Here is a 26473-nt window from a genome sequence, read left to right as displayed (position 1 = left end):
AAAGATGGAACGCTTCGGCTATGCATTGACTACAGAGGATTGAATCAATCAACCATTAAGAACAAATACCCCATTCCAAGAATAGATGAACTTCTTGATCGTCTTCAAGGTGCGAAGATCTTCTCCAAGATTGATCTCAGGTCTGGATATTGTCAAATAAGGATCATGGAAGAGGATATCCCAAATACGGCATTCAGCACAAGGTATGGACACTTTGAGTTACTTGTCATGTCATTCGGGCTAACAAATGCACCTGCTACCTTCAATAAGCTAATGCAAGATATCTTTAGGCCCTATCTTGATGACTTCGTACTCGTCTTCTTTGACGATACCCTAGTCTACTCCAAACATGAAGAAGATCATGAACCCCAGCTTCGCATTGTTCTTGAGACAATGAGGGCACACAAGCTTTATGCCAAAGAAGAAGAAGTGTGCATTTTTCAAGCAACAGATTGAATATGTGGGATTCATTGTATCAGCAGGATTTTAGTGGATTTGGCCAAGGTTAGAGACATTTTGGAGTGGCCAACACCAACAACTGTCAAAGAAATATGTAGTTTTCTTGGATTGATAGGATGGTACAGGATCTTTATAAAAAACTATGCCTTGATGGTAGTACCTCTGATGGATCTACTGAAGAAGTAAACATCAAGTGTATGGTCACCTCCTGAACAGTGCAGCTTTGATAAAATAAAGCAAAGCTTGGTATCAACACCTATCCTGAAATTTCCAGATCTTAGTAAGGAGTTTGAAGTGATAACTGATGCTAGCACAATTGCCTTAGGATGTGTGCTTATGCTAGAAGGTCATCCTGTAGCATACTCTTCAAGGAAACTGAAGAGCCATGAAAGGAATTATGCTACCCACGATTTGGAGCTGTTAGCTATCATCCATGCTCTCAAGCTTTGGAGACACTACTTGCTGGATAACAAGTTTATGCTAGTGACGGATCATAAAAGTCTTAAATGGATTTTTACCCAAAATGAGCTCAATATGAGGCAACGTTGATGGATTAAAGTGCTGGAGGAATATTATTTTGAAATCAAATACCGGCTTGGAAAGGAGAATGTAGTTGCCGATGCACTCAATCTCGCAAGGCATTTCTGAATTCTCTGATTTTGCAAGATCCATCAACGGCTAGATCTATCCATGCCAAACAACCAAATTCTTGAGCTAGCTAGAGAAGAGGCATGTCATGATCCAACTTACTAGAAATTGCTAAGGGAGATCCCCATCAAGGATCAAGACCCGAAGCTACAAACAAAGTATCAAGAATTCTCTATCAATAGTGGACTTGTCTACTATAGAATGAGATTATGTATACCGGCAAGACAGTCACTCAAACAGAAGATACTTTGGGAAGCTCATGACTCCCCTTTTTTTAGGACATCCTGGCTATGCCAAGACCCTCAATGCAGTCAGAAAGAGCTATTATTGGGAGAGGCTTAAAGGTGAGTTCTCAAATATGTCATTGAATGTTTGTCTTGTCAACGCATTAAGGTGCTGAACATGTCAAAATGCCAGGAAAACTGCAACCACTTGACATTCCTCAAATGAAATGGGAATTCATTAGTATGGAGAGCTTTTTGGTTATGCAACAATCCTTGAAACAATAATCTTGGAAGCATAATATCTTCTTTGGGAATATAGCAAGCACAACAAATCATGCACCCTTCAAGCAAGTCCCTGACATTATGTCCATGGTTGTATTTATTGCAAATGAAGATGATTATGAGAGTTTTAATATATATTTGAGTGTTCCAAATGAAGATAAACCATACTTTAATATTTATAATCTAGTGGAAGGCAACCTCCAATAGAAAAAGAATCACTTGATCCATACATGCATCAACAAATTTTGTAAGATTGAAGACTACATCATGGATGCTTTCTCTAATGGATATATAGGATATAAAGCAAGAGTAGTCCTAGAAATTCAAAGACCTATTATATGTTTGGTAGAAATACCAAAAATCCAGGAGGAGTTATATGAAACATTGATGGCATGGGTAAAAACTCAACAAAAAATTAGAGTTTGGGCATGACTACTAGAAGGCTACCAAAGGAGGTTCCAACAATAAAAGAGGCCGCAAGTAGTAAAGGGGATACAAGTGAGAAAGGGGAAAAAAACTCCAAAACTAAGACTTGGAGATGATCCTTAGAAGTTGCATCAAACCTTGTAGCCTAGGAGGATGATATGAATATAGATATATTTTGTGATGATTTTACAAATGTTTATATGAATCTCGTATACCCAAACAAAGGGTGATTTATGTCTTCTTTTATGTATTTTGAAAATGATACTGTATTAGATTTGTGTCTTATTTTTTATGTATTGATATTTCTTGTGTTTTGTAAATGATCCTTTATTAAACTAGTAGATACAAATTAATATTAAATTACAAAATAAATACTAGTTTTTCTAGCTTAAGATTTTTTAGGCATGTGCAAAACTTGCAAAGAAGAAATCTATTTGACAATTAATATAATTGTATGCATAGTAGGAGTTTAAGGTAACTCGTTAATTTTTATCAAAAGAAATAAAATTAATCCTATGTTCACAAATATTTTGATTAGCAATGGCAACATGCCCAATTTGAACTCAAAAGGGAGCTCCTTTAAACCTTAGGGAGAGTTTGATTGGGCTTAGAAATATACCCAAGTTCAACCTAAAATTAAGCTCAAGGAAATAGATTGATCCTGGATTAAATCAAGCTCTACCTCCTTATGAGCTAGAACGAAAGAAACAATTGCTACAAGATTGACCACATGGCCAAGCTATTTCTCAAATAGAACCCAAAGAGAAATTCTTAATATATGCTCAAGGACACAAAACAAAGCTTGAGTGCCTTCTTAAGGTTTGGGACCAAAGAGCTTAGACACATGGCCAAGCTCTGAATTCATAAATAAATGTCAAAGAGAGGGTTGCTACAAGCTTCAAGATATGGCAAATATTTGCTTCAAAGATATTTGAAAGTATAATATGTATCTATAAGCCTGAGCACTTGGCCAAAGCCCCAAAGCGATATAAAAAAAGAGGGATGTTACAAGCTTTAGTGTATGGCCAAGAAAAGACCTCAAAAAAGGATCTCAAAAAAAAGAGTAGACTAATTTCATCTCAAATAGAGCTCATTGATCTCATGGATATCACCAAAGCCTAATCTCACAAATAGGACGGAGAGTCAGCCTCAAAAGAGAGTTTGATTGAGATTAGCAACATGGCCATGCTAAATGAGAGCCTCTTTGATTAAATTATAGATTTTCTTGTCATGATGTACCATAGTGTATGTAAATTTTCTTTATAAAACTTGGCAAAATTATTTTAAAAAGAAATAATAAGTTAGTTTTGTAATGTCAAGATTTGGTCAACTGTACAAGAACATAATGTTGTGTTAATGATAATTTAGAGCATATAATAGGATACAGTTTAGGATTTTTCACCATATGGTGTGAGGATCATTGCTATAGATCTCACAAAATGAAAGTGTATAGACTAGGAAAGATAGGTGCTGAAGCACAGTTCAAGCGCTTCACAAAAATGGCTATATGATTTGGGTGTGATGCTACATGAACCATCCTTATTTATGATTATCCTTATAAGGGTTGTATTACACCAATTGGCAACTGCATCTTTTAGTCTATTTTTGATATTGATGAAAAGGATGATGATATGTTTATGGGATATTTACTCCCTATCTTCTTGTGTTGAATGGTATGTCTAATGTGCAAGTGCTATCACAAGCACTCGATATGGGCAAATACCTCTATTTGAAGGACACAATTGGTACAACCAAGTTAGAGGAGTCATGATTGATTGGGATGATAGGAATAATAGATTGTATAATAAAAATTTTCACACAAAGAGGTTGTCTCCTATAAAAGAATCTACAAAGTAGAAGTACAAGTCTAGATGTCAATCAACACATTTGACAAGTTCTTCAAAAAGAAGTACATAGAATTCCTAGAATGAAACCAGCTAACTTGATTGGGCTAACAAATAGGTTGGGTTGCAAAAGAGAGGCAAGATGCATGCAAGGGTTGAAAAGAACTTTTTGGAAAGATTTTTATACCAATATGAATTTGCAAAGCAATCATGTGAATGTATGGGTGTATAACAAGTTAAAATTCTTAGAAAATATCTGTATTTTTTCAAACTAATATTAACTATATCATTATCATGTTGTGTTTTTAGATGGTACTACTAATACATCCCAACAATAATGAGAAGAATTCTCATGTTACAAAGGCATTTTCAAACCTCTGATGAAATCAAGAAAAATGCAACTGCTTATTGTAGTTCGTTTATAAAATTACGATAATGATACACTTTTATAGCTCATATGCAATAATTGGGAAACATGTAATGAATGATGGGTTATATGCCATATTATTATTGATGATGGCATAGATTCTTATTGTATTGGTTTTGTTTTTACTTTTTTAATGGCTTTCATCAATTATAGTGGGTTAAATTATTCTTACACAATAAGTGGTTGTGCAATTTTCTATATCATCCATGTACACAATCATTAGAGATTTTGGTTGAATAATTGACCCAAGTATGTATCCATCATGTATCTTTTTTATTGAGCTCTAAGCTTGTGTACACATTGATAATGTGTACACATGCTTGGAGATTGAACTATATTAATGTAGTACTAGCATAAATTTATTCCTTTGTGGAGTGGCCATGAGTCTCAATGAGAGAGGAAAAACTCCCATGCCACACTCAGAGATAGATGTCCTGTCCCCATAAAGGTAGATTTGATATAAGCTTGAGCACATGCTCAAGCTCTTTCCCAAAGACATATAAAAAATTCATATCAAATAGATAGGGTGCTTGAAGCATGCTATCCAATAGCAATCTCAATGCAAGGGGAGAAACTTTCTTCCATGCCCTCAAAGGGAGAGAGGGAAACCCTTTTAACAAGCTACTTTCCCATAAGGAAAGGGCTTTTACAAGATTGAGAACATACACAAGCTATGTCCCAAAGACATATCAAATAGACAAGGTTCTGATACAAGCTTGAGCACATGCTTCAACATGTTTTCCCCCATAGCTATCTCAATGAAAAACTATATTTCCATGCCCTCAAACAAACATGGGGAAATTGTCTTTACAAGCTCCTTTCCCATGAGGAGAGGGTTGATCATAAACACTTGAGAAGGTGCTCAAGATCCCTCCCAAAAACTCATCATAATCATACCAAATAAATAAGGTTGCTATAGGCTTGATATCAAGATCAAGCTCTCTCTCAAATACTTTAAAAAGTCGACCCATATACTTTTTTGGTTGAGCTCTAAGCTTGTGCATCTATTAACTATGCATATGGATACATGGAGAATAAACTATATTTATGTAATATTGACATGAACTTCTTCCTTTGTGGCCATGAGCCTTTCATTCAACACTAAAGACTTGTAAAGTTATAGAATTTATGCAAAAACCATGCTCTATGCCTCTATACATGGATTAAATTTATGGGTTGTTAACACTAATATAGTAGGAAATACTTAGCCACATGGATAAAGCTCAATAATGTAGTCAAACTGTCTTCAAATCGACCATGGCCTTATGGACAAGCTCAATGATATCCTCTATGAGATTGAAATCAGCTTTAGAACATATTAAAAATCTTAATCCTAAGATCAATACAATGGTGAGAGAGAGCACAATTTCATAGATGTCTTTGTAACGTCTCCACTAGTATCATCCAGGACACGTCTTAGCAGTCCATCGGAAAGGATGTCTAGAAAACTCCGCCCGGCACTCCCATGGAATGTTACAGGTTTTGTGATCTAGGTCTTCTCACGTCTGCCACGTAGCGGAAGTATCCTAGCCATTCCCACTTAGGATCGACCTGAATTAAGGTTTTCATGATTGGTCATTAGCTAACAGCAACTAGCGTCAGACCCGAGCGAACTACTTTACGCAGAAACGCCAGGTCCGAAGTGGATTCATGCTGCACTTGGTTCAAGGAGAATGGGAAACGAGAGGGATGCAAGGCTCAACCTCTCTGCCATAAGGCATAGTCCCATTCCGTTCCCCTAAAACAGAGTAAATTGGGTAAGACGTAACTCTAGGTCATCGCTCTCGTTATTCATTTTGATGATCATCCCGCTGTTCTTCGAGATTTTTGAGAAAAGTTCCCGACTAACCGGGACCACCCAACTGTAGGACGGACCCATGGTCCATCCTCCACACTTTCCTCGGTTTGGTTTTAGTTATGTAACTATCTAACACATTAATTTGACATATAACAATCAGCTTCTTTAATTAATCCTATTAAGCACTGGTTCCTTCACGTAATCTTATCACGTGACATAGAAAAACAATATCAAGCAAGTTCTTTTTTTAACATTTCATCATTTTATCTTTGAAATACAAGAAGTTCCGCTCGTAGGCTTGTCCATAATTCGCCTGAGGGCTATCCAGTAATCCCTAGGGATCACTATTCCAAGCTTCCGCCCGTAAACTAGTATGCGGGCCTCAAGATCCAATCCCGAGTCACATTAGCCTCTTGTGCAGGACCCGAAAGGCAAGGGATTTACAGCCAGAGCCCCCCCTAGCACCCAAGGATCCTCCTACTCCAAGTAGAGCTCTACGGAGAGACCTCTCGCGGTGGGTTCGGTCCACGTTCCCAGCGCGGTGAACAACCCCCTTGGTTAGGGTTAGGCAGGTAGTCGGGGGTAACTGAAACTGCCTCTTCCTTCAGGCCTTTAACCTGGTACTCATTTAATTTATAATTCATAATTCAAACAGAGCCCTAAAATCTCTAGCAAGCAAAAACATTTCCATCAATCAACCGTGTTGTTTGGCAAACTGCTAAGGAAGTGTATCAGCACTCGTTCCCCAGGTGTCTTGTAAATTGGTAAGATCCTTTACATTCCGGTGTAGGGCATACCTTATTAACCCAACTTGGTCAACCCTAAAGTTCCTTAGATATGCTAGTTTCCGGTTTACAACTATCCTTATTTAGAAGGATATCCAAAAATACGTCCTTTTGCAAGATAACTTGCATAGGGATCTGCCATCCTTATTGAGGTTTTTTACCCTTTCTCCTTGTGAATCAATCACAAGACTAAATGATTTCGTACTGGCTGCACAAGTCCTGTGATGGAATAATCCATTTTAGATCCTTTAACCTGACGTATGTCGGGCCTAGGGTTTCTTTTTAAGGATCTCGGGGACAGCCCTAGTTCTTTATCTTTACAAATTTTTTTGACCCTACAATAAGGAAAGTAGTCAAGTGCTTAGGGTATGAACATTTCTATGTTTAGATTGGTTTGGATATCTTTTGGAAGGTAATATTAATCGTCTTGTCACGGTTTTGCTATCCTTGTGACAATTTACTTTTCAGTGAATACAGTTCAATTTAAACTTCCTTTTTCCTTGCAGATGAACTCATGCCAAATAACAAACATTTCCCTTGCTAAGATGTGCAATTAGCAATGACAACTTCCTAGTAATTTGAGCAACGAAAGAAACCTTTCATGAATCTAATCATTTACAATGATTTGTTGCGAAAGGAATAAGACTAATGGTGCAAGATATAATTTCTATACCTTTAGGATTTAACTAAAATAAACTACTATAGTAAATGGATAATCTTGCTCGTAATTTATAATGCTTGATGCAATTCGAAGGAAACTAAGTTCTATACATTATCATTCATTCAAATAAACTAAACTCCTTCATTACAAATAACTCGGACAAATATATCCTATCCCTAACAATTTCTCTTTGCATGATTGACTTAAAACTGAATTAAAGCCAATAAGAAAAACCTGGTTTTGGAGTGAGATATCCACATGGATACCGGGAGATGACCCTCCCGCGGCTACACCTTGGACTTTCTTAGGAGGCATCGCAATTGTAGTTTTTCGAACGTGGAAGCAGCTCTACAACTCCTCCTAGGAATTCCACCGTCGCTTCCTTGCACCGCTTGTCGATTGTAGTTTTTGGAAGGCTCCCTCCTTGGAAGTCAAGGAAATTCGAAAAGGTGTTTCAGAGTCTTCTACGATTAAGACCCATTGAAGCCATGGGGAAGGCTTAATGGTCTTTTAATGACTTGCTCAAACGAGGAACGAAAAGGGATGGAGAAAAACACAAGGTGCAGGAGAGAACTTCAAAGGGGATATAGTAACCGTAAAGGTTATAAATAAGTTCGAAGGACCCTTAAGTCAAACTTAAAAGGGGTTTCAATACGCCACAAGGGGGAGGGCTAGGGAAGGTATAAATACGGAGGAAAGAGGGGTGGTTTCCAAGCCAAGGGTTAGGGGTTTAAGGGATTAACACGGGCGGTGTGGTTTCAGGATGTCCAAGGAAAGGGTTTAAGGGTTAATATACGGGGGTGTGGTTCCAAGGAAAAGGGGGCTTGAGGATATGAAGAAGGAGCTTAAGGGAAGGGGCTATGTGACTTTTAAAAGCACGGGGGTGTAATTGTAGGACCTTTAAGCCACCCTTTATAGGGGAAAAAGGGGCTTATGACCCTTTAAAACACCGAGGGGGGGGGGGGGAGTAGTACGAAGAATTTGGTGAGGCACAAGAAGGGGGATGAAAGGGCCTTAGGAGGATTAAAACCGGGGGGGGGGGGGGGGGGAGAAAAGGGGGGAAAGGCAAGGGAAAGGCTTTGTTTCCTGGGGTAAGAATCCCTTTGTTTAAGATCGCAAGCCTGGGGGGAAGGGGGCTTTATAAAGCCCTAAGGGGGAAATTCTAGGGGGGAAAAAGAGACCCTAAGGGAGCCCTTAGGGAGGAATTTATGATGGCCTGAAGGTGGCCGTGCGGACTGGTGTGGCAGTCTTGAGTGGCGCCTTCTCTTCCAGCCTAGCTCCTCGATGGTGCAGAACGGCGGCAGTAGCTTGTGATCCAGGCAATTTTCAATGGTGCGGTAGCTCACGGTGATTCCCTTCTCTCTTGTTGTCCAGAGACACTGCTCCTCTCCCCTCAAGGCTAGTGTCAGCAGCACGGCGTTTTCAACCTCTCTCCTCACAGCAACAACAGGCAATAGCACTCCCCTTCAGCATGCGCCCCCTTGATTTAAATAGGGGAGGGGAGGGGGATCCTCCCTCCCCTGCGTGGCATCATGCATGCCTCTCCCTTTCTCCAAGCTCCACCAAGGAGCTTAATCACTCCTTCTATTCCCCTCCCCCTCCAGCTCGTCAGTCGGCTGGGGGGATAAGAGGAATAAAAATTTAAAAAAATCATTTATCCAATTTCATTTTTATTGAGGCAGTTCACGTGTGCCTTTGGGATATTACAGTCTTGCTTGAGTATTTGTCAATGCACATAAATATAAAATTACATAAATGTCATGCTTGAGTATTTTCAATGCACATAAATATAAAATTAAACTTGATATGTTTGTTTTCTAGAGACTCAAAGGTCCAAATTTTTCATTTTTCCTTTGAAAGGAAACTAAACATTTCTTTATATTGCTATCAGAAAATGATATAAGGGCTCTAAATTAACATTTTGGTGCCATAACGATCAAGATATGTGACATAAATGGGCTAACCAAAGTAGATTTGAGAGAAGGTTATGTACGCATATTGCAATCTGAGAATGCATATGTTTCAGATCCTATAATCCTTGCATCATTGAGGTAATAATAAAAACTTTGTGCTTTCTTTTTCTTCTAAAGTTTGTTAAATGGGTCAAGATTCTAGATTTTGATGTGCTAAAAATAAAAAACACGATTCTAATATCATAAGTGATCCTTGAGCAACAAAACAACCTACTAGTTATAGATCCATTAGTGTCATTAAATTTGCAATTATAATTTGGGGTTAACACATATTTACAACATTACAAATCCAAGGACTTTGATTTAAAAGTTATTTTTTCTTATAACAATAGGTATTCTCATTTTACCCTTTAAACATATACAAGTTAGAGGTTGTTGAATGTAACCTAATTCAAAAAGAGAGAGGAGAGAATTTCCTCCATGCCCTCAAAGGAAGAGGGGAAACCCCACTTGAAAAGGTTGTTCCCCATAAGGAAAATGTTTTTACAAGCTTGAGAACAATACATGCTATGTCCCAAAGGCATGAAAGAAAGTCATATCAAATAGATAGGGTTTGGATACAAGTTACGTCCTAAAGAAATATAAAAAAGTCATATCAAATAGATAGGGTTTGAATACAAGCTTGAGCACATGCCATGCCCTTAAAGGGATGTGGTTGAAAGAATAGATTTTTGAACTATACTTTACTAAAGATTCACTCTTTTCTTTCCTTGTACAAATCCAAAGGGAAATTTTTATTGCCAAATGTTGAAGTATTCTTAGGCTTATTATCCATATGCTTATTCTCTATTTTAAAATTGCTTGTTGGTCAAAAATTACTTTGAGTTCTTAAATCATTATATGGTGGATAAATCAACACTCTAGAGCCCCCATTAGATGTATGATTCTTGCCATAAGGATTGCCAAATTGTCCCTACTTTAAAGTAGTCATTAGTTGTCCACCATAAGTTGTCAGAAATGTAAGCTATTATAACGTGTCCCCCTTGTCCACTTGTGGGACACGTCTTAGTAGCCCATCAGGAAGAGAGTCTAGAAAGCGCCGCCTGGCACTCACAAGGAATGTCACGGGGTTTGCGATAATGGTCTTCCCGAGTTTGCCACGAAGCGGAAGAAACTGGCCGTTCTCGACCTGAGTCAGGGTTTTCCTAATAGTCAAGTTTCTAGGAGGTAGCTAGCATTGATCCCCAAATGAGCCACTTTGCATAGAAACATCAGGGTCGAAGTGGATTTATATTGCACTTGGTTCAAGGAGAATCGGAAATGAGAGGGATGCGAAGCTCGATCTCTCTACCTGTAAGGCATAGTCCCATTCCGTTCCCCTAAAACAACATAAATCGGGACTCTAACTCTATTGATTCTAGGTCATTGCTACTTTGCTGTTAATTCCTTTGACAAAAGTTCCCAACCAATTGGGACCACCCTTCCGTAGGATGGACTCAGAGTCACATCCACCGCACTTTCCTTGGGTTGCTTAGTTATCTAGTTACCTACCACATTTAGTTTGACAAGCAAAAACAACTTCCTTAATTAACCAATTAAACACCGGTTCCTTCACGTAACTTAAGCATTAACACAAAAAAACAATGTTAAGCAAGTTTCTTTTTAACATTTGATCTTTATTTATCATAGTCTTTGGAATACATCAAATATCCTGCCCAAAGGCTATCCCAGCAATCCTCAGGGATCGCTATTCCAAGTTCCGCTTGTTGACTGATATACGGGCCTCGAGATCCCTCTCGAGTCACGTCGGCCTCTTGTGCAGGATCCGGAGGCAAGGAATTTACGGCCAGAGCCTCCCCTAGCACCCAAGCGTCCTCCTGCTCCAAGCAACACCCACGGAGAGACCTCTTGCGAGGGGTTTAGTCCACGTACCTGGTGCGGCTAACAACCCCCTTAGATAGGGTCAGGCAGACAGCCGGAGGTAACTGATACTGCCTCTCCCTCCAAGCTTTTAACCTAAAGTATTAGTTATTTTTCCCGCATTAGTTCCTTGAACAAAGAAGTACAAATAGTGCACCTAAGTGTACAATCATGAGAATTCCAGTGGTCGTTCGTACGGCCAACTGCTAAGGTGTGATTCCTTCTCCCAAATACTTCCAGCATTCGATCTTGGATCATTTGCGACTTGGCAAGATCCTAAGGGTTTTGTAAGATGAGTTGCTTGATTACCCTCATTTCCTCCTCCCACGTCATCCTGTACCTTAGAACCTTCTTAAAATAAGGCTTCCATAAGCCTTGTGCACACGGCCTTTTCCCTGGTTTCATAAAACCCACATTCTGTAAAGGGAATTCCTGTGCGAGGGGGAAGTAGGTAGATTTTGAGACTGATTTGCCAAAATATTAGAGGAAGTTCAAAGATTGCATAAAGGCAAGGACAAACCGCGGAGTCCAAGCTCACTACATCAATGATGGCTCCAAAGTCAAAGACGCGAGACGCACACACGGGAGCCTCCAACCCAAGTTTACACATGGACATCCCTACGAGTCCTCATGCCCAGGTTCTTAGAAGTTTAATTTTGCATAAAAGGAATGCATTGGGCGCGTTTAATTTTCATGGGAAAGTTATGAATACAAATTACTCATTCCTCTTACAAGTTTTAGTTGCATGTTGCTCTTTGCTTGCATTTCCAAAGTGACAATCCTAAATGCATATTGCATAGGTTAAAAGGATGAAGATTTGTTTGAATGCATCCTTGTATTCCTCGCAAGAAAGAAAAAGTGCATAATTCACTCAAGCAATGAATTTCTAGATATGATTCATAGGAAATAATTGTTAACATTCGTTAGAATATTGTCCAAAGAATTGCATTGCATGAAAAGGAAACCATGAACTTACCTGTTGCATGCTGGGATGCTTGCATTTTTAAGTCGGGTTAAGTGCCGATGAATGGATTAAGTCAACATTAGTCTTATGACATTCGTCATGCATGAACTTCTTTATCGAAGTTGTTTTAGAAAAAGATGCATTTCATGTTAAAGCTTGAATTCAATTGCATTAAACAAAAGGTTTGTAGGCATAGTTCTTAATGTAAATCTATGGAGATTTTATGCGAGTTATCCCCCAAATTGTCAATCATTATGATTTTAGCAAGGAAAAGAAATGATCATTGCAAACCTCATAGTTGCATAGAAGTAAAAGTTTATGATTCGCATACTTGCATGGAATGTTGCATCTTGAATTTATTTATTTGCATCTCTTAGGAAAAGTATTTGCATCTCTTCTAAGCAAAGATCACTCTTGTCTCACAAGACAATTAGATCGTTTTAGGTAGATCACTTGTAAGGGAATAACCCTCAAGCGATTCATAAAAGTATAACTAGTTGGTACAACGAACACTTCAAAGTGCTAGGTAGGGTTTAGTACATTAAAATTTCTGCCTAGTATCGCACTTGGGATGCAAAGTCAAGACTTTCGAACCCAGGGGTCCTACCCACATTCACGGAATGATTGGGTTAATTGGATGCCCATACAATAACGATCTAGGGTTTTTACCCTAGGGAAAATTTGCCTAATACTAGACTTCAGATTGAGATTAGAAACCCTAGGGCCAATCGTTATCGGCCTAGTAAGGTTAGGGTTGGGTTGGGTAAGAAGACATCCCAAACCCTACATCTTTTTTAAACATAATTCTTGATCAAGGAACGTCGTTTGATGGGAGAAATGATCCCACAAGTTAGGTGTGACACTTGTCTCGTGCAACAAGTCGCAACGTCGCATGGCTTTGTGTTTAAATCGCAAGATAGATTTGCCACTCCTTGGAACAAGGTTGGCAGGTTCTAGTGCAAGTCTAATTTACAAGAGGATGAGTAGGCATCCTGCTACATCACCCTTCTTGGGCTGATTTGCCAAGTTAGGGGAAGTTATGTATTGCCTAGCAATCAATTGACAAATCAAGTTAAGGTGACAAGGTTGCCCAGGATTTACTTTCTTAGTTTAAGGAACCTAAGGTATTTGTTAATTTGGGTTAACAGGGTATAAACCCTAACCCAAGGATAAAAGGGTAAAACAAGCAACAAAACCCTGGAAGGATCTTGCCAAGTCGCAATCGATCCCAGATCGAATGCTGGATGCATTCGGAGAGATGGATTCACACCTTAGCAGTTGGCCAAACAAACGACCATTGGATTGATTGTGTTTGTACAGTTTAGGAGCACTATTTGTATTGCTTTGCTCGAAGAACTAGAGATGGAAAAATAATTAATGCTTCAGGTTAAAGGCGTGGAGGGAGAGGCAACATCAGTTACCCCTTATTGTCTACCTAACCCTAACCAAGGGGGTTGTTAGCTGCGCTGGAAATGTGGACCGAACCCGTAGTGAGAGGTCTCTTCGTGGGTGCTACTTGGAGCATGAGGATGCTTGGGTGCCACAGGGGGGCTCTGGCCGTAAATCCCTTGCCTTCGGGTCCTGCACAAGAGGTCGACATGACTCATGATTGGATCTTGAGGCCCGCATACTAGTCTACGGGTGGAAACTTAGATTAGTAATCCTTGAGGATTGTTGGATTTCCTTCGATCGGATTATGGATTAGCCTTCGGGCTGGATTATATGATGTATTCCAAAGATAAATAAGATCAATTGTTGAAAAGAAACTTGCTTGACATTGTTTTTCTATGTCAGTGCTTAAGTTACGTGAAAGAACCTGTGACTAATTGGCTAATTAAGGAAGTTGTTTTATGCGTGTCCAACTAAATGTGGTAGGTAATTAGACAACTAAGGCAACCCTGAGGAAAGTGCGGTGGATGTGTCCATGGGTCTGTCCTACGGATGGGTGGTCCCGATTGGCCGAGAACTTTTCTCGAAGGAAATTGATAGCAAGGAATGTTGACCTAGAATCTAGGATACTAGAGTCCCGATTTATGCTATTTTAGGGGAACAGAATGGGACTATGCCTTATGGGCACAGAGGTCAAGCTTTGCATCCCTCTCGTTTCCCATTCTCCTTGAACTAAGTGCAGCATTAATCCGCTTCGACCTCAACGTTTCTACATAAAGTAGTTCGCCTGGGATTTGACGCTAGCTACCGTTCTAGGAATTTGGCCACTAGGAAACCCTGATTTAGGTCCATCCTAAGTACTGGCCATTATGGCAAGGTCCTCTTTTCTTATTCTCTTCTATTTTCCCTATCTCTTTACCTATGCCCATCTACCTTTTACAATTTGCACAGGAGGGAGCTAGTTTCTTGATGATTTGGGCATGCAGAAAGTCAGGCATGTCACACTCTATTGTGACAACATAACTAGTGTGCTCCTAGCCAGCAATCCTATCTTGTACGAGATGCATTCTGTGAGGGTTCCCATACATCAGAATGTGCAAATTGTAATGGTCGAGTAGTAGTGCTTACATGCCTCATAAATGGAAGCCTTGATTGCTTCCCAAATTGACAAGATTGACATACATTCCCAATTTCACATGCTTGAACTTATGGAGTCCAAGTACAACTTGCTTGTGCTTCATATTCTTCAGCTTTTGAACATTTACATGACCGATCCTTTTATGCCATATCTCAATGTCCCTTATTGCAACATTGTCATGTGAGTACATAGCAGCATTCAATCCTTGAATTTTTGTATCCAATGTAAACATCTGCCATTTCTGGCCTATGCTAATAGGAAGGAGAAGAAGAGTGTTGAGAAATATAGATCTAGAGCATGGCTATGGAGGTTGAAAGACAAAGACTAGTTGGCACTAGGACCTCAATCAAAGTGTAGCTTGAGGGGGGATTGTTGGAAATGCAATCCACACTTGCTAGAGTCATGAAGACATAGACAAGGACAATGAATATCACACAAGTGCACCAGGTTCCAAGATTAAATACTTGGAGTCATAAACACAATCTTGTATATATGGACAATGACACTAACACTTGGCTAAAATGACAAAGGACAATAACATATCTTCAAATGATAAGAAAATACAATACTTTATAGACTCATAATGGTTCCCTTTTTCTCCATTGTGCCTATGGGATTCAGGAATCTCTTCCTAGATTGCTTGCATTTCCCTTGCCCAGTGCTCCATACAAAGAGGTATATAAACATGTGTGATTTCCAAACTCTCAACACCCCTCCTCAATCACAACGAAGAAGGCACAAAGTGTATAGAAATTTTAGTGAACAATCACCTCCAAAGATTGTCACAAACAAGGCTAAGTGTAGGCACCAAAAGCATGGTGGACATATAGAGTCTGTAATAGAGGCTTCACAATTTAGTGTACAAAGGCTATAGTGCTATAAGCTACATGAGGAGTTTTACAAAGCTTATGAAAGGAGCACTAAGGTAAGTTCATATACAAGGCTTAAAAGAGTCAATGTAGTGGGAATAGAAGGGATGATGAGGATTGTCCTTCTCTTGATGGCCTTCTTCTTCTTCTTCTTCATTTCATTTATCTTCTTCTTCTTTCATAGCTGCAAGGTATGCCTTTTGAGACTTTTTTTTAGCATGAAAAAACTTATAAGTGTATACAGTTCTTTGCAAAAGCCACAAACCAAGTGGTCTTTCTATCCCTTGTACTTGTTGTTGACATGTAGCACTTATTCATCTTTTGAAGTTCTTGGCTCTTCTTTGCTTCTGATCTTCTTTCTTCTTCTAATAGAGAGGCTTTAATGTCAACCAATTTAGGGTTTGGCATGTTAATCAAGATAGTGGAAACATTACTATATTCTGGAGGAAGATTTTTCAACAAAACAACAATGCATACATCCTTATCCATCTTTATTTTTATTTTTGCAAGTTGATTTAAAAGACTTTCCATGTAACTTAAATGAGTTGCTAGAGAGGTAGTGCTCTTTATATCAAGTATGAAGAACTCAATCAACAACCCATATTTAGAGGATTTGGATTGAGCTCCAAACAAGGTTTCAAGGTGCGTCCATGTGTCATCAGAGATTTCACAAGTATCCACATGATGGATATAGCTATCATCCAACTCAAGCTTTATGATGGCTTAAGCCTTGTCATCACTTTTCTACTAAATCTATTACAAGAGTACCATATTAGGGCTTCTTCTTCTAACGGATGGTAATTTTTTTCTATAAGCCCTTCTTGTGTTGAAGCACTTGATGTTTGATGGACCTAAAAACGGGCCGGCACTGGCTCACGCACTAGCCGGGCCTCGCCACTACGCACAAGACAACCCCCTCGGCCTCGCGGCCAGGAGCGTCTATCAAAATCTCTGCCTTCCTAAACATTGCGTTTGTAATACGTTGTAGTCCAACTGATCCTAACTCAATATTACTCCTCAGAGGGAGTCCCTTTCACATAGCCAAAAGGCTCGAATCACATACACATGGGGTTCCTCCTACGGCTGAATGCCGTCAACCCTCTGCGACTCTCCTACACCTTGGGGATTGGCCCCTCGATGTGCCGCTCAACATTTAGACATTTTGCACAAACGTCGCTCAAGGTACCAAATAAGCGTGTCCAGGAATGTACCATTGTCCTTACTTGATTTCCCCTTTAGGATCCCACATCTACCTTCAGCATGGGTACCTCACTGCCTCTCATCGTAGGTCATGTCCTAATAAACCAATTGCAATGCATGTCCAGGAGCTGATCACCGATACTCTTAAATTCTTTTCATGCTCTATGCATTTGGTGGATGTCTGTGCTCAAACATTTAGCAAAACAGTATCGTGCACAAGTGCAAATCATTCTTTTAATGGTTTCCAACTACCGTTCGTGCTTCATTGCATGGGCCTAGCACCGAGGTGATCCTCGTGCTACTAAGCTCTTAATTTTAATTATCATCCATCCTAAATGCTATGCATAGAAATCAGCAACTTTTCCATCATTTCACACGGCATTTAGACATATTTCAACTTCTCTACCCTTCCTCGTTTAAGTATTGCATCGTTGGATAGATTTATAGGGTATTTCACCATCATTTTATGTGGAAAAAACAGAAAAAGACACACTAGAACAGGAAGGTGGGGTCGAACTAAGGCAAATCCTCATGCTTCAGTCCCCACAAACATTCACAAACATTGCTCTTATTTATCCTTATTTTTTGGAACCCAAAATGTATTTTTCCCCTATTTTTTAGGGTTTTTCCACCATTTTCTTGTATTTTCCCTTATTTTTATGCATTATTTAATTGCTGAAAATTAAGAATAGGTTATGGGCTATGGCCCTTAGTTCCTTCTTGCAGAAAAAATGAAAGTTTAGTTGATGTTCCTATTTACTTCCCCCTTTTATGCCAAAAACCCTCATTTTCCTTGTTTTTTCATGTTTTTCGTGTTTTAGCATATTATCTTGACCCACAAAATGCATATTTTTCTGATTTTTTGATTATGACCAGCAAGAACTCATAGAAAACAGTAACATGAACAATTTTTATCCCACATGAAAAGCATTTCATCAATCAAAAGCCATAAAAGCTCAAATTTCCTTTGAAAATTTTAAATTACCGCTTATTTGCGTGTTTCGGGTTTCATGTCCATGGCTGTAGATTTGGAAACCAGCAGCATTTCATGTCGAGCACAATCACCAATCACCATTTCCAGCCCGTGGAGCAATTCGATCCATGCCGGACAAGCCTCCACCATTCTTTCTTCTTCCTTCTTCTCCCCACATGAACTTGCCTTTAGAAGAGAGAGAGGGAGGAGAGAGAAAGACTGAAATCAGAGATCTTCAAAGAGGGCATCATTCGACGGGCGAAGGGCGGCGATAGAGTCTGCATCCAGAGGGGAATGAGTGGCAATGATCATTGGGGGGGGTTGCATTGAGGCTGGAGATGGCATGATCAACATTGGGGCGAAAAAATCTGCGCCTGTCTGCGTGCTCCTCTCCATGATTTCTTCATCTTCAAATGCATGAAAAGTTTCATGCTACATTAAAATTTGGGCTCCCAAGGGTCACTTGCCCATTTTGGCCAAATTTTGTCCACCTCTTCGCATCTTGACCGGTTTCTTGGCCATTTCCCCGTCCGGACTCGGAATCGAGCTCTGAAAAATCCTGGGCGTCCGGCTTAGCATCCCACATTGGCCAGTAGCTCGTGTCAACCCGCACGACTGTCTGAAGAATTATGAAAAATCAACAAGTGTCGCTCGGGCGCCTTTAAAGCACTTTGGCGCTTAAAATCGTCCTAGATCGAGCCGCCGCCTTAGTGAATATTTTTCCCTTGATATTCATAATTTTTAGCTATTTTTAAGCACTTCCCGTCACCTAAATTCCGCTCTCAATGTTGATCTTGAATGTTGATCTTGAGCTTTGATTTCTTGCTTTCCTTGCTGATTTGAATGAGGCATTGAGTAGATAAGAGTGAATTAGAGGTGCATAGGGTTGGTTGAGCTAAAAGGAATGAGAAATTGAAGAGGTTTATGAGTTTTGAGCTCAAAGGCTATGGCTACCCTTTGTTTAGGATTCACAAGTGACTAGGTTATTTTTGACAGTAGCATGAAAGCAATCATTGCAAGAGATATCTAGTGGTGGATAGAAGTCCTATGAGAGGTGGAATTTAAAAGCCATATGACCAAAGTGAACATCGTAAAGCATGGAGTGAGAACCAACCATAGAACCTACTCTGCATCTATCTAGGATAGCAATGATGAGTATTGGCAATGTTGCCCGGATCTGCAGCACGAAATATTGAGATGATGTAAAGTGGTAGAATGGTGCATCCTGAGTCCAAAAGAAGTATCTAGAAGGAAGGTACAATAGATATTTCCTAGTTTGGGAAATTGAAGAGTTCCAAGTAATAAGGTGAGGGCTGGTTATGGCTGCCAAGCATAAAGAGTGTGATTCAAGTGGGGAGATGAAGTCAAACACTCAAACTGAGCTTAGACTAAGTTGGCCAGAGGTGAAGAGAAGCTAGAGGAGTAGAGAGGAGAGATGAGACATTCTCAAATGAGCTCTAATACCATATTGAGAAACACAGATCTCGAGCATGGCTATGGAGTTTGAAAGACAAAGACTAAACTCATGAAGACATAGTCAAGAAAAATGACTATCACACAAATGAATTAGGTTCCAAGATTAAATACTTGGAGTCATAAACACAAGCTTGTGTATATGGACAATGACATTGACACTCGAGTGAAAGGACAAAGGAAAATAGCATATCTTTAAATGATAAGAAAGTACAATACTTTATAGGCTCATGATGGTTCCCTTTTTCTCCATTGTGCCTATGGGATTCAGGCATCTCTTCCTAGACTACTTGCATTTCCCTTGCCCACTACTCTATACAAAGGGGCATATAAACATGTGTGATTTCCAAACTCTCAAAAAAAAGAGAGTAGATTATGTCGAAGTCTATTGTATTCATTATGTATGCTCGTGAAGTATCTAGTCAAATTTGATGAAAAGAAATTGGAGATGATGAAATCATCTAGTTATTGCATGCTCAAAGAGATGGATGATGACAACAGATGTGGAGGACTAGGTTGACCCTCAAATGAATGCATCTATTGCAAAAAATCTAAATGTTGCTCATTTTAAGGCCAAGAATATTATTGAAGAAAGCACTGCTAAGGTACCTATCAAAGTATTTGAGTCATCTTTGAGCTTAATTATAACAATTCTATCAACTTTTCCAATAAAAAATAATCTGTACTTGCTATTGTCTGATATCCAATGGCTCTTTAATTTGAGAAAGGACTATTCTTTGGTCGTTTTCTGCAAAAGCATATGGCATTATTGATGTTGAACATGAGTCTTCCAGCCTTTGCACCTCCCATAGAGAATCTACTAGGACATCTCTTGTTTTTCTTGAAGCTATTGGATCCTTTCTCAAGTAAACATGTCCCCCCATAAAACCCCATTCTTGAGAGTAATGCCTCAAATTTTGGCAATGCACTCATCCGACAAGGATATTAGCTTGATTGAATATGCATAGTCAAGATGCAATCTAAGAAGCTTTATCAATTATTCTAATCTCTACTTACAAAATACAAATCTGAACATTCCTAAGAGAAATTGAAAGAATAGGATCTCATATACCCTCATTTTTAAATTTTCTTAAAACTATAGATTTTGTTGTGGGTACTCTTCTAACTAGTCGAAATACTCCAATATTTAGACTTAGACCCCATGCTTTCCAGGCATTAAATACGAGGATATTTTGCATTGGAACCATTGCATATTCCAAGCATATTTGATAGTCTTTAAGTTAACATTGATATATCATTCTACATTGAAACTATTAATCCCATCCACTATTAATGTTTTTCCTTCATATTGAGACTTAATAATAGTAGGCATACCTATATTAGAGAACAACCATTTTAAGGTTTGATGACTTTCAAATGGTACTTTAGGTGCACCAATCCACTAGATGTCCATCTAACATTGAATCTTAGGATGTTAGTTTGACCTCACAAATCTACATTTTCTCGTGATTGAAAAATCCTTAAAATATCTTTTTCATTCATGGTTTCTTTTAAAAGCTTGATTCTCTCCTGATTCTCTTCAATATCAATGTGTGATATGCTAAACACAAATCTCTTTATAAGATTCAATCTTCTTTCTTTAATCCATTTACATAACTCATTTATATTTTTAAGCAGCCTTTTTCTCTCTCTAAATCTTATCAGAGTTTCCTCTAAGCATAGTAATTTTTCTTACAAGGACTTGTTAGTATTTTCCAAAAGGTCAACCTGTTCATTAGCCAATATATGGCCTAGAAATATTTGTTTGTGTAGTTGTGAATGCTTCCCTCATTTCAAGCATCTACTTTGTGTATACAAAAGATGTAGAACAGAACCGCATGCAATACCCAAGCATTCTATCACAACCATCTCCAACATATCTTACAAAGTTGTGAACATTGCAAAATGAAGAGGGCTTACTTGTTGAAGGGTCTTCTGGATAAATGTTTTCATTCACCCACAAATCTACATGCCTCGTTCCTTCCACTTATAACATGTTGGCCCCCTCCTTGTCCCACACAATGCTTGATGATGTATACTTCTCTAAGATAAATAAACTGGATCTATTTAAATAGCAAGTTTATGTTTATGTGTAGTTGCACTTATGTTACTTGAAGACGTATTGTTAGACAATTTAGGAGGAGAGAATCAACTAGGTGATAATACCATAGAGAAGAAGAAAAGAAAGTGTAGGAAAAAGAATGGCATAAGAGAAACGGTGACCCTAACATGGATTAAAGAATGGAGACATGTAATGATCGACCTCTTCAATGAAGCATACATCTCCCTATTAATCACCTCTGAACAACTGAATTTGGAGGATCTATTACTCCAAATCCTCTTCTAATTAGCAACTTAATCAATTTCCTACAAGTGCTATTTTTCAAAATGTTTTTGGTCCTAGTGAAGACAGGGGGCAACTAGGAGGTAAATGACCACAGCTTGTGAGCTAAGAGGCGTATTTTATCTAGTAGAATTTACTATGCAAGTTTAAAATAAAAAGTATTTTATCTAGTAAGATACTATGTAAGATACTATGCAAGTTTAAAATAAAAAGTATTTTATCTAGTAGAATTTACAAGATTATATTTACAAAAGGGATTTTTATACTACAATTGGAAAAAAATTATAAGTTTAGTAAAGTAAAAGGGTTGATTTTATTGTCTTATAGAATGTAAAGAAAGGGTATTTCTCAATATCCTTTGAATGCACATTATATAGATTATGTTCTATAGGTACACCCCCTTCAAGTCAATACCTTTTTGAATATATAATAAAGGTGCTTACATGACATTTACTTTATTTCTCACTCAACTCAAATTTGGAATTCCATGCAAGTACATGAGGAAACCTTGATATGATCACCTTCTATGTCTCTTCCCTTCTTTGGCTACCTTGACAATATAAAATATACTCCACATATTCATGTATGCTAATTACCCTTTTACTATACACAACACATTCCATTGGAGTGGTAGAGTTCATTCTTGCACACATTTCTACTGTCACAACCTTTGTCAAAGTAACTCGTTTACTGTCACAATGCAAGGGTCTCACATCCAAACCTACTTACTCTTCATCCAAATTGTGCACATTAGTAGCCTTGCTCTCCTAGAAGCACCATCTTTAAACCTAAATCCCCCTTCTTGTAGATCTTGTATTTCTTGTGCTGCCAAATTAGTGTCCCTTCCAACTCACCAGTCTTGAGTAGACCTCCTAGGATACTCTTCAACAATGTTGGATGGTGTCTATGTATGATCCACATTCTTCCCACAAAACTATACCATTTGCCTCCTAGAACCATGAAGCCTCAAGAGAGATACCTAGAAAATGGGGAATCTACTGTAAGAAAATCTATCTTGTATCATTAAGAAGCATGTTTTTCATATTTGAATTAACCACAAGAAGAAAAACAACACCAATCTTCTCAAATCTTCACGCAATATCATATAACAATTCTCCCACTTGATAATGTCTGAAAATTCTTCAATGAAGGCTAAATCTCCCATGGGTGGTCATTCTCTCTATTTTTTCTTCTCTTTTCAGTTTTGTGGAAACAATTTACTATTGTGATACAACTTTCTATAGCTTCAGAGGATAGTGGGATTAATCTGTCACATAGAGGCCGCATCAAGATAGTGACATGCTTCTGCCATTGAGGGATGCACTTCTTGTAGAAAGTGGATTTGGCAATGAAGATCTATAATTCTTCAACAGCTATAGGGATTCTCCAATCTTCCATTGCTTTTTTTTCATTTCAACAGTGCCACTTCTTCTATTTTCAGCCTCTGTTGGTTCTTGTTAATGGTAGATTTCCTCTATTGTTGCACACCAAAAACATGGGGCCTCAAGAGAGACAACAAGAAATCAGGGAATCTATTGCAAGAAAATCTATCTTGTATCATCAGCAAGCATATTCTTCATATTTGAATCAACCACAAGAAGAAAAAAATACCAACCTTCTCAAATTTTCATGTAGCATCATATAGTAATTCTCCCACGAATTTATCACAAGAAAATTTTGATAGATTATTTATATTCTTCATTAAAAAAACAAGATAACACAAAGGAATACTCCATCTTGAATGGAAGTCATCACATAGATTTCATCTTCAATAGCTTCATAGTCTGTCTCATGATCTCTCACTTATAAATACATTGTTTTGTATGAAAATTTGGCTATCTCTCACCCTCTATCTCTCTCACATATACTCTCTCTCAATAATACATTTACATAATGGGTAATAATACTCTATAACCCCTCTTTGGTCTTGGATACCCCTCCCAATAGGTATGTCTAATATGAAGGGTCACCAGAGCCACTACAGTGTCCTTTCATGGCTCAACAATGTCACTATCACTTCAATCTTCACTCGCAAGGCCAATCTATACCGTCAATGCTAGAGGAGATAGGCAACCTTCTAGGCCTACCTACAATCTTGGAGCCTGAGATGGAGGCAATGATTGATGCATTGATTCCCATGAATGTCGAGACTTCTGATCCGCTTAGAGAGGAAGCATCCATACCATTATATGGTGGATGCCGAGTAACTCGGCTAAAGACATTGCTTGCACTCTTAAGTGTGCAAGCAAAATACGGGTGGAGCGATACAAGTGTGACAGAGTTGTTTAGGTACCTTGTACATACGCTTCATTGATTTTTTTTTTCGGCACTATTATTACAAACATTTGTGCTTTTTCAAGGTGCTTTATGATTTTTTTCAGGTTATTGAAATATCATATATTACCACCTGCAAATACCATGCATGAGTCTCGTGATGATGCATGACATGTTTTACGGAAGCTTGGCATGGACTACAATAACATCCATGCATGTACCAACGATTGCTGTCTGTTTTGGGGAGAATACAAGATTATGGAGACATGTCCAAAGTGTGGGGCTCATAGGTATCGACAGGACTTGCAAAGGTAAACCATCCCTCAAAAAGTTCTTAGACACTTTCCGCTTATCCCCCGCATAAACCACATGTTTCGTACATCTAGCATGGCAAGCTTGACAACGTGGCATGCATAGAATAGGTCCACGGATGGAGTTCAACGAATATCAGCGGATTCGTGTGCATGGAGCCACATTGACTCTACCTTCCCAGGCTTTGCCCGAAAGCCAAGGAATCTTCGGCTCGGTCTTGCAATGGATGACGTGAACCCATTCAGTCTACGCTCAACTTCTTACAGTGTGTGGCCTATAGTCCTTGTCAACTACAATATCCCTCCATGGCTTTCTACGAAGAAAGGACATTTCATCCTTAGCTTGCTCGTCCCAGGCCGCTACAAAGTAAAAAATATGGACGTGTATCTTCATCCATTAGTCGACGAGCTTAAGATTTTGTGGGAGGAGGGGTCACTGTGCAAGATATGAGCAGGCGTGATGGTCGGCGGCGGCCAGCCAATATTCGAGCCATTCTCATATGGACGATGCATGACTTGCCGGGATTGGGAGAGTGCTCAGGTGAGTAGGCCTCCATTCTCACTGGTAATATCTATATTTTATCTCGTTCAATCAAGTATTCACTAGGTCATGGTGTTGGAATATGTCTAGTTACCTCAGGTTATCATGCATGTCCATTGTGCAGGCCATAGTTAGACTCCCGAAGGTCACGAACCATGAAGAAGATGGTATATCAAGGACATGCTGCTTTCTTGCCGGAGGATCATGAACTTAGGGAAGGTTTCCTTGGATGACCTCCAACACGTGTGAATGCCGCAAGCTGGTATGAGCTGAAAATGGTCCACGCAGAATCACATCCAAATGGAATGCGGCGGTTCTCAGTTTTCTACGAGTTTCCATATTGGACCCACTTACAGGTCAACCACTTGTTGAATCCCATGCATATTTTCAAGAATGTGGGCAGCTTATTATGGGACCACATCACAAGAAAGAGAGACACTATAGGGGCACGAATGGATTTGAAGGAGGTAGGTAAGATGGAGGCACTTTGGCTGCAGTCGAGTGCTGATGGTCGCGTGCAGATTCCTCGCGCTCCTTGGGTTTTTTCTACTAAAGAAGAGTGCATTGTGAAGCAAGTAATCAAGTCTATCTGCACTCCGACGGATATGATGCATTCTCTCAGGTCTGCATTTTCTAAAGATGACCAATTATCAGGGCTAAAATTCCATGACTGGCATAAGATATATCAGGTTTGTACTACGAATGGATTGTAATTAGTGTGGGCATTTTACTATTTGGAATGTATCCATTATTCATAATGCTTTCTCATTTATGCCATTTTGTACTACCAATCGCGATCGCAGGATGTCTTACTCCAGAAATACGTGGGGCCATTTACAAGTTGTTGACTTTGGTGCAATGGATCTCATAAAAGAAGATTAAGATGTCCTCTATTGAATCCGTGAGGCGGGGAGCAATGGAGACGGTCTGTCTCTTTGAGAAATACCTACCCACCAGCATGCTCACGATACAAATCCACCTTCTTGTGCATCTTGTGGATGAAGTGAAGATTGCTGGACCTATCCATACGCGATGGATGTTCTTCTTGGAGCGCTTCATGAAAACCCTGAAAGGCTTTATGTGACAACGAGCTCGGCCTGAAGGTAGCATGGCCGAAGGTTGGTTGGTGTCTAAGGCGCTAGTGCATATTTCACAATGGCTACCAATGGTGGAACCAAACAATGAAATGCTATGGTCGCTGAAGGACGATGATAGACTGACTAGAGATGTGCTGGTTGGAAATGAGGTAGAAAAAAGAATGGATGCCTCAATGGAAGAGAAGGTGAATCACTTTTGTATGTTGCACCATGCCTCTATGGAGACATGGCTCGCCAAGTACCAAATCACTAGGCAAGATCGAGAGGAGGCGCGAGCTGAATTCTGATGTAGTACGCGTCATCGACTGATTCGATATCCCGAAGGCATGGAGGAGATAATGCGATTTATGCCAACACGATGGTTGCATGGAGCTTTGACCGCAGCGTCTCGTGAAGGGACAGAGGTCTCAATGGAGGAGTGGGAATTCGCGAGGGGATGTAGTCCAAACGTGATGAGGGGTTTAGAATCTATCATATCTAAATTTTATATGCGACATCTAATTTGAGTGTTTC

This window comes from Lygodium microphyllum, chromosome 14 (genome assembly GCF_053477565.2).
Source record: "Lygodium microphyllum isolate KBCC chromosome 14, Lygodium_microphyllum_v1.1.10, whole genome shotgun sequence".
Lineage (NCBI taxonomy): Eukaryota > Viridiplantae > Streptophyta > Polypodiopsida > Schizaeales > Lygodiaceae > Lygodium > Lygodium microphyllum.
This window is presented reverse-complemented; position numbering follows the sequence as displayed.